Here is a 10,368-nt window from a genome sequence, read left to right on the forward strand (position 1 = left end):
TATCTATCTATCTATCTATCTATCTATCTATCTATCTATCTATCTATCTATTTATCTATACATATAATTTTTTCTTTCCAACTACCCTACTACTGACAAAGGTCTCATGAGTTATAAATATCATCTTTCAATGCAGGAATGTAAACAGTTCAACCTTAGTAAGTCCCTTACAAGTTTTCTTTCTTGTTTACCTCTTCATGCTTCTCTTGGGTCTTGTATTTGAAAGATGAATTTTCTATTTAGCTCTGGTCTTTTCATCAAGAATACTTGAAAGTCCTCTTTTTCACTGAATGTCTATTTTTCCCCTGAAGGATTATACTCAATTTTGTTGGGTAAGTGATTCTTGGCTGTAATCCTATCCCCTTTGACCTCCAGAATATCATATTCCAAGTCCTCTGGTCCATTAATATAGAAGCTCTAAGTCTTGTGTTATCCTGATTGTGTTTTCACAATACTGGAATTGTTTCTTTCTGGCTGCTTGCAATATTTTCTCCTTGACCTGGGAACTCTGGAATATGGCAGCAATATTCTTAGGAGTTTTCATTTGGAGATCTCTTTCAGGAAGTGATCAGTGGATTCTTTCCATTTCTATTTTTGTCTCTGGTTCTAGAATATCAGGGCAGTTTTCCTTGATAATTTCTTTTTTCTTTTAATAATTTCTTAAAAGATGATGTCTAGGCTTTTTTTAATCATGCCTTTCAGGTGGTCAAAAATTTTTTAAATTATCTCTCCTGAATTTATTTTCCAGGTCAGTTGTTTTTCCAATGAGATATTTCACAATGTCTTCTATTTTTTCATTCTTTTGGTTTTGTTTTATAATGTCTTGATTTCCCACAAAGTCACTAGCTTTCAATTGCTCCATTCTAATTTTTAAGGAAGTATTTTCTCAAGTGAGCTTTTGGACTTCTTTTTTTATTTGGCCAATTCTGCTTTTTCAGACATTCTTCTCCTCATTGGATTTTTGGACCTCTTTTGCCATTTGGGTTAAGCTGTTTTTTAAGGTGTTATTTTTTCAGTATTTTTTGGGGTCTCCTTTAGCAAGCTGTTGACTGTTTTTCATGAATTTCTTGCATCACTCTTATTTCTCTTCCCAGTTTTTCCTCTACTTCTCTTATTTGTTCTCAAAATTCATTTTGAGCTCTTCCATGGCCTAGAACTCATTCAAAAATTTTCTTGGTAGCTTTGAATGTAGGTGCTTTGACTATGTAGTCTTCTTTTGGTTGTATGTTTTGATCTTCTTTGTCATCAAAGAAAGATTCTATGGTCTGACTTTTTTGCACAGTTTGCTCATGTTCTCAGCCAATTACTTGAGTTTTAAACTCTTTGTTAAGATAGGGGTCTGATTCCACTGTGAAGAATGTACTGTCCCAAGCTTCAGAGATTTTGTGCAGCTGTTTTCATAGATACTTCTATGGACCTATAAATTTTCAGATTTTCCAAGGTGGTATGATCAAGGGTAAGGTGTTTACTCCTTTCCTGCCCTGGGCTCTAGTCTGTGATTGACCAGAAGCACTCTTTTCTGCCTTGGAGGCAGAATTGAAGAGGATTTCCTCTCCACTGCCACTACAAACTCCACCACACCAGTGTTCCTTTTCACTCCAGGACTGCCACCCAGAACTGTGACCCAGATCCAAGCACAGGCAAAGTAAGAGAATCCTGCCACAATATCAACAGAAAGATCCTTGCAATCCCCCTCTGATCAGCCACTCAATTCCCCCTCTGTATGTCGGCCTAGAGCTCTGGAAGCAGCATAGGCTGCCCTGGGACTGGGGCTGGGACCAAGCTTCTCTCTTACTGTGGTCACAGATCTTTCCTACTGACCTTCTAAGTTGTCTTTGGCATTTGTGGGTTGAGAAGTCTGGAAACTTCCACAGCTGCCCATGATTCTGTCCCCTGAGGCCTGCTCCAGATTAACTGAGACCTGATCTTTACCTGTGAGCCTGTGCTGAACTGTGTTACTCTCCCATTTCAGTGTGATAGACCTTGGCAATCAACCATCCAGATTGTCTTAAGCTGGAAATTTTGTTTCACTCTGCCTCTTTGTGGGTTCTGCTGCTCTAGAATTTGATTAGTTGCATTTTTATAGGTATTTGGGGGTTTGGGGGAGAACTCAAGCAAGTCACTCAGAAAATCTACTTCTTAAGACAGGGTGGAATGATTCACAGCAACACTGAATCTCAGTGCTGGAAGGGACCTTAGAGGTCATTTAGTCCAACTGCCATCTGGACAAACCCTTCCCTTTTTACATACCTGGCAAACAAGCCCTCAGACTTTGTTTAAAGAATTCTAGCAGATGTAATCCTCTGCACACTGAGGTAGCCCATCCTGTGTTTGTATAGCTTAAATTATTAGATAGCTTTTGCTTACTTCAAAATGGAATGAACTTTTGGAAGCTTCTATCTATTGTTCTCAGTCCTACTTTCTGATGTCATGTAAAACAAATGTGGAAAATTTGCTCCTTGTAACATCTACTCATTGGTCTTGGCTCTGATCTATCTCTCATTCTTCCCTTTTTAGTTCAAGGATTTTTATAGGAATATGCCACTCCAACACCCCTTTATCTAATTTATTCTTTTTGAATAATAGATTTCATTATTGTTCTGTAGTCAAGTACCACATCCCAGAAAATCTAAGTGAAAATGATAATAGGATTTAGAGCTAAAAGTAATCTTGAAAGTCAATTAGACAATCTTTTCATTTTAGAATTAAGGAACCCAAGGATCAAATAAGGAATGTGAGAGTTGACTAAGGTCACACAACCATCAGTAGCAAAGCCAGAATTGAATCCAAATATTCTGACCAAAAATTTATTGCTCTCCCTAGTACATGCCAATGCTTCTCAGGATAACATGGTGATCTTCAAAATGAAAGGTGTACTTATAAATACCTCTGGTTTAAAAAAACAAAAACCTTCACTCTAGCCATTTTCTTACTATGTTGCCTGCCACCACTGGTGCTACTGGAACATTTTTTTATAAATATTTTGATTGTTTTTAATTCTTTTCATTTTAATATTTTATTTTTCCAATTACATTTAAAAACAAATTTTACATTCATTTTTTTAAATTTTGAGTTACAAATTCTCTCCCACTGTCCCACCCCTCCTCATTCCTTGAGAAGAGAAGCAATTTTATATGAATTATACATGTAAAGTCATGCAAAACATATTTCCATATTACTCATGTTGCAAAGGAAAGCACAGAGGGAAAAAAAACAAGAAAAGTAAAGAAAGTAAAAAAAATATTCTTCAATCTGCAATCAGAATCTGTTAGTTCTTTCTCTGGATGAGAATAACATTTTTCATCATGGGTTCTTTGGAATTGTCTTGAATCATTGTCTTGATCAGAGTAGCTAAATCTTTCACAGTTGATATACTTTTGATGTTGTTAGTATATACAATGTTTTCCTGGTTCTGATCATTTCACTTTGCATGAGTTCATAAATCTTCCTAGGCTTTTCTGAACTCATTCTGCTTGTCATGTCTTATAGCACAATAATATTCCATCACAATCATACCATAACTTGCTTAGTCATTCCTACATTGGTGTACATCCCATTAGTTTCCAATTCCTTTCCAATGGAAAAAAAAGCTGCTATAAAACTTTTGTACAAATAGGTCCTTTCCCCTTTTTTTGATCTCTTTGGGATAGAAACCTAGTAATAGTATTGTTGGGTCAAAAGTTATGCATAGTTTTATAACCCTTTGGGTACAGTGGAACACAATGAATTCTTAGCAGATGAGTTTTTTATTCATTGATTCACTTATTAAGTGAAACATGAGAGGTTAAATTAAAAGCCTTCTGAAGTCACTTTAAGCTCAGAAATCTACACCTATAGTAGAAAGAAAGCAAGAAAGAAAGAGGAAGGAAGGAAGGAAGGAAGGAAGGAAGGAAGGAAGGAAGGAAGGAAGGAAGGAAGGAAGGAAGGAAGGGAGGGAGGGAGGGAGGGAGGAAAAAAAAGAAAGAAGGGGAAAAGGAAAGAAGAAAGGAAGGAAGAAGGAAAAGAGAGAAGGAAAAATCCCACTTTAGGTGCTTGAACTACTAACCATTCAGTTAAATTCTCAACACATTTATCACTAGCACCAAAAAGACAGTTGCATATTAGCTTTCATTAATCAGAATATAGTGTCTTCCACAATGTGACATCATATTGATTGCATTTTCCACTGATTAGAATACTAATTTTTTTGTTTGTTTTCTCACTTTTATGTACTATTTTTTTAAAGAGACATTGACAAACTAGAGTAAATTTAGAGGTGAGAAACCAAGATAATGACTGATTAACCTGGAGATATATAGAGCAGAAAAAAAATTATTGGAAGGAGTCTTCAAGTTGTCTTTACATATCTGAAAGGTTATCATGTGAAAGAGAGATTCCAGAAATTTTGTGTTGTCCAAACAGTCACTCATCAAAAATTTTAAAACATCTATTAGGTGATAAACACTATCCTAGACAGTGGGAATATAAAGAAAAAAAATGACAGAATACCTTCCATCAAAACATTCAATGGGCAAACTCACCACATAGACATATGCAAAATATGTATCAAAAGCAACACAAGGTAATTTGTGGAGAAGAAAATGATACTTAATGCAGAGTGGATTGAAAAGGACTCCATGAGGAGGTAGTATATGAGCTGAACTTTGAAGAAATTAAGGGATTCTGTGAGGCAGAAGTGAGAAGGAAATGAATTCTATGTCTGGGGGATAGCCTTTACAATGGCACAGACAGGGGAAATATAATATCCTGTATGAAGAAAAGCAAGAGTGCATGAAGATCAGTAATTTATAACAAGGCTAGAAAGTGAAGTTGATCCAGGTTATGAAAAACTTTAAATGCTATATAGGGAATTTTGTATTTGATCCTAGAAGTACTAGGGAGTTGCTAGAGTTTGAAGAGCAGGTAAGTGGCATGGTCAGATATTTAGGAATATCACTTCAGCAACTGTGTGAGGGCAAATTGGAGAGTAGAGGAACTTAAAGTATTAGATCAATTAAGAGGCTACTACAGAAACCCAGGTGAAAGGCCTCAGTAGTGTCCTGTGAGTGGAAATAAGAAGATGAATGTGAGAGACATTGTGGCAGTTTTTGTAAACAAGATATAAAAACTGATTGGAATTGTGGACTGAGGAAAAGAAAGGAGTTGGAAATGACTCTGGCTGTGAACTTGGGTAGCTAGAAAAATGGTGGCACCCTTGAGAAAAAGAAGGAAATTAAGAAGAGGAATAGGTTTGGTGAATGTGAAGGTAGTAAGTTCTGTTTTGCACCAGTTGATATTGAGAATCTCATGGGATCATCGGTTCAAAATGTACACTAGGTAGTAAATGATCTGGGACTTGAGCTCAGAAGAAATACTGGGGCTACATAAATAATGTAAGTTGAAGAGTCATCACCACAAAGATAATAATCAAACCCAATGAGATGATGAGGTAACAGTACAGAGAAGGTGGAATCTCAAGGCAGACCCATGGTGGGTATATCTACAATTAGCAAGCATAATATAGAGTGATAATCCAACAACATAGAGTGAGAACGAATGGTCAGATAGATAGGAGGAAAACTAAGGGAGAAGAGTGTCACAAAAATTCAGAAAGGAGAATACGGTTGCCAAAAAGTACCAAATGGTTCAAAGATGTTGAGAAGAATGAGAACTAAGAAAAAGGCCATCATATTTGGCAATTAGATATCATTGGAAACTTTGGAGAGATTAATTTCATTTGATATATGAAGACAGAAATTAGACATAAAGGAGTTAAGAAATGAATGAAGATAAATTGGAGGCATTCAGGTATAGATATTTTTTCCCTAGGAGTTCAGCCATGAAAGGGAGCAGAGAAATAGAGAATGATAACTTGAAGGAATAGTTGTGTCAAAGAAAGACTTTTTGTTTTGTTTTTTTTTGAAAAGGATGGAAAGATCTGGACATATTTGTAGGTATCAGAAAATGCACCAATAGGTAGTGATAGAGTAAAGATTAGGGAGAATTTCAGACGGCAAAATAGGTGGGAATTACATGAGAGAAATTTCAGCTCAATATATGAAACAATGGAAGAAAAGTCTCCATTGCTTTGAATAGATCCTGTCTCATTGATTTGTTTTTTAAACAACTATATAAGTGTTACAATGGCCTAGCGGTATTTGAACCAGTCTCTGACACCAAACTAAAAGCCAAAAAAAAAACTAAGACCTTGGGTATCATGCCTGATGTGAATTATCTGCCTGTTCCACTTGTGCTATATTAAAGGCATAACTGATCCTTTACTATTTGAGGGTTGTAATTCCTCGGCCTGTTCCATGATTAGATTCAGAACAAACCTGGGGCACCCAGACCTTTAGCCTGAACTCTTTATAACAACTTCTTTATATCCTGTGTGTGTATGTGTGTCAGACAAAGACAGAGAAATGGATTCAGAGACTGAAACAAAAACAAAAATAGACAAAGACAATGAGACAGAGAAAAGAGGCAGAGAGAGAGAGAGAATCACATTAATGACAACCAGAATCATTTTAAGACCTTGGAAGTTAGAGGGTTCTACCTGATCTTTATTATTGGTTCTACTTTCTACCCACTTAATCTTGGTGAGTCAGTCACCTCCTGGGATTAAAGCTCTTTTTCTTTGTTGCCTCTCACTAAGCCCTTATTCACAGGTAACTCAACTTTACAAGCCTCCTTCTTATTTCCTCCTTATCCATTGTTCTTATTATTGTATCCACTCAATCATTAACAAAATATTTTATCTTTAATCTTTTCACACTCTATCTTGTTCTCAAAGAAATTGTTCTGTCTTCAGAAGACACTGAATCTCTGGCTACCATTTCTGCTACTAGCTGTTGCTTCTTTAATAACCCTTAATGCTGGTCCAAGAGGAGGATATGGAATACTTCTCCTTCTCTTAGTGCCACTTGTAGACTTTGGTACTATCTCTGACCAACTTCTTCTCCTTGAGGTTCAGTCCATCTGTCCATATCATCTCATCTAGTTCCCAGTTGATCTACCATCTTTCAGGTTACTATCTCTTTTATTCTCTAGGATTTCAGTTCATGGTACTTCTATTCAAAATGGTCCTCATACTTGGAGACTTTAATGTATACATTGATATGACCTCAAACATACTGACATCTTAATTCATCTACATCCTCAGCTTTCATGATGTAGAACTTCATTCTGTATCAAGCACTCGTGGTATACTCATGACTTAGAGCTCACCATCACCCATCATTCTTCAACTTACATACTTTTTTTAAAATTCTAACATTCCTCTCTCTATTATCTACACTATTTTAATCATCTCACAATTCACTCATTGCTAAATTCCTTGTGGTGTACCTTTTCTAACCGACAACTCAAATAAAATTGCTCCTTCCAAGATCATCACTATAACTGTTCAATCCAATGACTCTCCCCTTTTCAGTCTTCACAATATTTGACCTCTCTGTAGCATTTGTTACTAATGATCCCCTCTTCCCCTCAAATACTTTATTCTCCCATGCTTCAGTGACACTGCTCTCCCTCTCTGCTACCTGTCTGATAACCCAACCTCAGACTCCTTTTCTGATTGAATATGCTTCCCTCATCCCTTTAGTGTGGACACTTTTCCCTTTTCTTTCTGCTTTCTTATGGAGGACTCAGCTTTTACGGACTCAAATACACTATTGACTCCTAGAACTCTCTCTCTCTCTCTCTCTCTCTCTCTCTCTCTCTCTCTCTCTCTCCACACATATAATTATATATAACTACTATACATATATATGTGTATATATATATATATATATATATATACATGTATATGTGTATATAGATATAGGTATAATCTCTTTTGACTGCCAGTAGTACATTTTAAACTGAATATCAAATGTCAATTCCTAGAGGTCCCTCACAATCTCAAATTCAAAATATCCAAAATAGAATTCATTTTTCCACCAGCCCTAAATGTAACCCAACCTTCCCCATTTCTATTAAGGATATCATCTTCCTCTCAGTCAGTTTTGGAAATACATGATCTTTTGGTACAAGATCTTTTGGTAATCTTATGTTTCTCTTATTCCCAAAACTCAGTTTCATAGTCTTGTTAATTCTTGCTTTACACTATCTCTTGAATTTACCCCACTCTCACTTGTACAATGACAAACTATAGTTCTGGCCTTAATCACCTCTTGCCTATAATGCTGTAATAGCTTATTAATTGATTTCTCTACTTCCAATTTGTCCATCCACAGAGCTGAGAAAATTATTCTCTGAATACAAAACTGATCATCTCATTGCTTAAAAGTCTTCAGTAGCTCCCCATTGAATTAATACAACATTTGAGGTCCTTCACATTCTGGCCCTAACCATTTTGTCAACTTTATTACATATGGCTATCCTTCACATATAAGATGTCTGACCCAAACTGGTCTACTATCCATTTCTCAAATTCAACAGTCCAGCTCCCACTTCCATTCATTTGTATGTCATCTCTAACTTTGAAATGTATTCTCTCTTCATCATAGTCTCTCAGAAGACTTTTCTTCTTTCAATATTCTGTTTAGTTAATACCTCCTCTTTGAATCCTTTCATGAAACATTTTCCTCTAAAGATTTAGTGGGGGCAGCTAGGTGGCACAATGAATAGAGTTCTGTCCTTGGAGTCAGAAGGACCTGAGTTCAAATCTGGCCTCGGACACTTGACACTTACATTTACTACCTGTGTGACCTTGGGCAAGTCACTTAACCCCGATTGCCTCACCAAAAAGCAAAAAAAAAAAAAAAGATTTAGTGCTTTCCCTTTCCTCAATTTCCTTGTACTAGACTTACTCATATGTATAAGTTACAGAAACACAGACACATACATATACACTTACATAAAATTATTTTCATTTTGTCTTCATATCCTAAGGTCTGTAAATTGAATTTACTTAGATATTTGTTCAATTGAAATAAATTACAAAACATAAGGAAGACATTTCTTTGTTTATTTTTTTTTCTTTTAAACATTCACTTTTATAAGACTGTGAGTTCTAAATTTTTCCCCTCTTTTCCCTTCCCCTTCCCCAAGATGGCAGGCAATCTGATATAGGCTATACATACATATGTATATATATATATGTGTGTGTGTGTGTGTAAACATATTTCCACATTAGTCATGGTTGTGAAAGAAGAATCAGAACAAAAGGGAAAAGCATGAGGAAGGAAGAAAAAGAGAGAGAGAGAAAATACGCTTCAATCTGCATTCAGACTCCAAAGTTTTGTTCCTCTGGATCTGGATAACACTTTCCATCGGGAGTCTTTTGGAATCATCTTTGGAATTGATTCTTGCATTTCTGAGAAGAGTTAACTTTGTCAAAGTCGGTCATCATACAATGTTGCTGTTATTATGTACAATATTCTTCTGGTTATGCTCATTTCATTCATAATCAGTTCATGCAAATCCTTCCAGAGTTTTCTGAAGTCTACTTGCTCATCATTTTTTTTCTTTTTTTCTTTTTAAAATTTTTGTTAATGCATTTACTTTTAGTTTTCAACTTTCACTTTCACAAGATTTTGAGTTCCAACTTTTCTCCCCATTTCATCCCTCCCACCATCCCAAGATGATGTGCATTCTGAATACCTCATCTGCTAATCTGCCCTCCCTTCTATCTCCCCCCCCCTTCTCTGATCTCCTTCCCCTTCTATTTTCCTGTAGGGCAGGATAGATTTCTATACCCCATTGCCTGGATATCTTATTTCCTGGTTGCATATGAAACCATTTTTAACATTTGTTTTTAAAACTTTGGGTTCCAAATTTTCTCCCTTCCTCCCTCCCCACCCACCCTCATTGAGAAAGCAAGCAACTCGATACATGTTATGCAAGTGTAGTCATGCAAAACACTTCCACAGTAGTGGAAAACTGTATTTCCCTTCATCCCACCAATTACCATTCCCCCCCATTTATTCTATTCTCTTTTTTGACCCTGTCCCTCTTCAGAAGTGTTTGCTTCTGATTACTTTTTCCCCCAATCTGACTGCCCCTCTATCATCCCTCATTATCTTATTCCCTTACCCCTATTTCCCATAGGGTAAGATAGATTTTCCTGCCCAATTGAGTATGTATGTTATTCCCTCCTTAAGTCAAACTTAATGAGGATAAGATTCACTCATTCTCTCTTACCTTCACATACTTCCCTTCCACTGTAAAAGTCTTTTCTTGTCTGTTTTATATGAGGTAATTTGCCCCATTCTACCTCTCCCTTTCTTCTTCTCCCAGTACAATCCTCTTTCACCCCATAATTTTGTTCTCCAGATATTACCCACTCATCTTCATCTCACCCTGTGCCCTCTATCTATCCATCTATCCATCTATTATCTATCTATCTATCTATCTATCTATCTATCTATCTATCTATCTATCTAT

Source organism: Vombatus ursinus, unplaced genomic scaffold (assembly GCF_900497805.2).
Source record: "Vombatus ursinus unplaced genomic scaffold, bare-nosed wombat genome assembly UNPS02007284.1, whole genome shotgun sequence".
Classification (NCBI taxonomy): Eukaryota; Metazoa; Chordata; class Mammalia; order Diprotodontia; family Vombatidae; genus Vombatus; species Vombatus ursinus.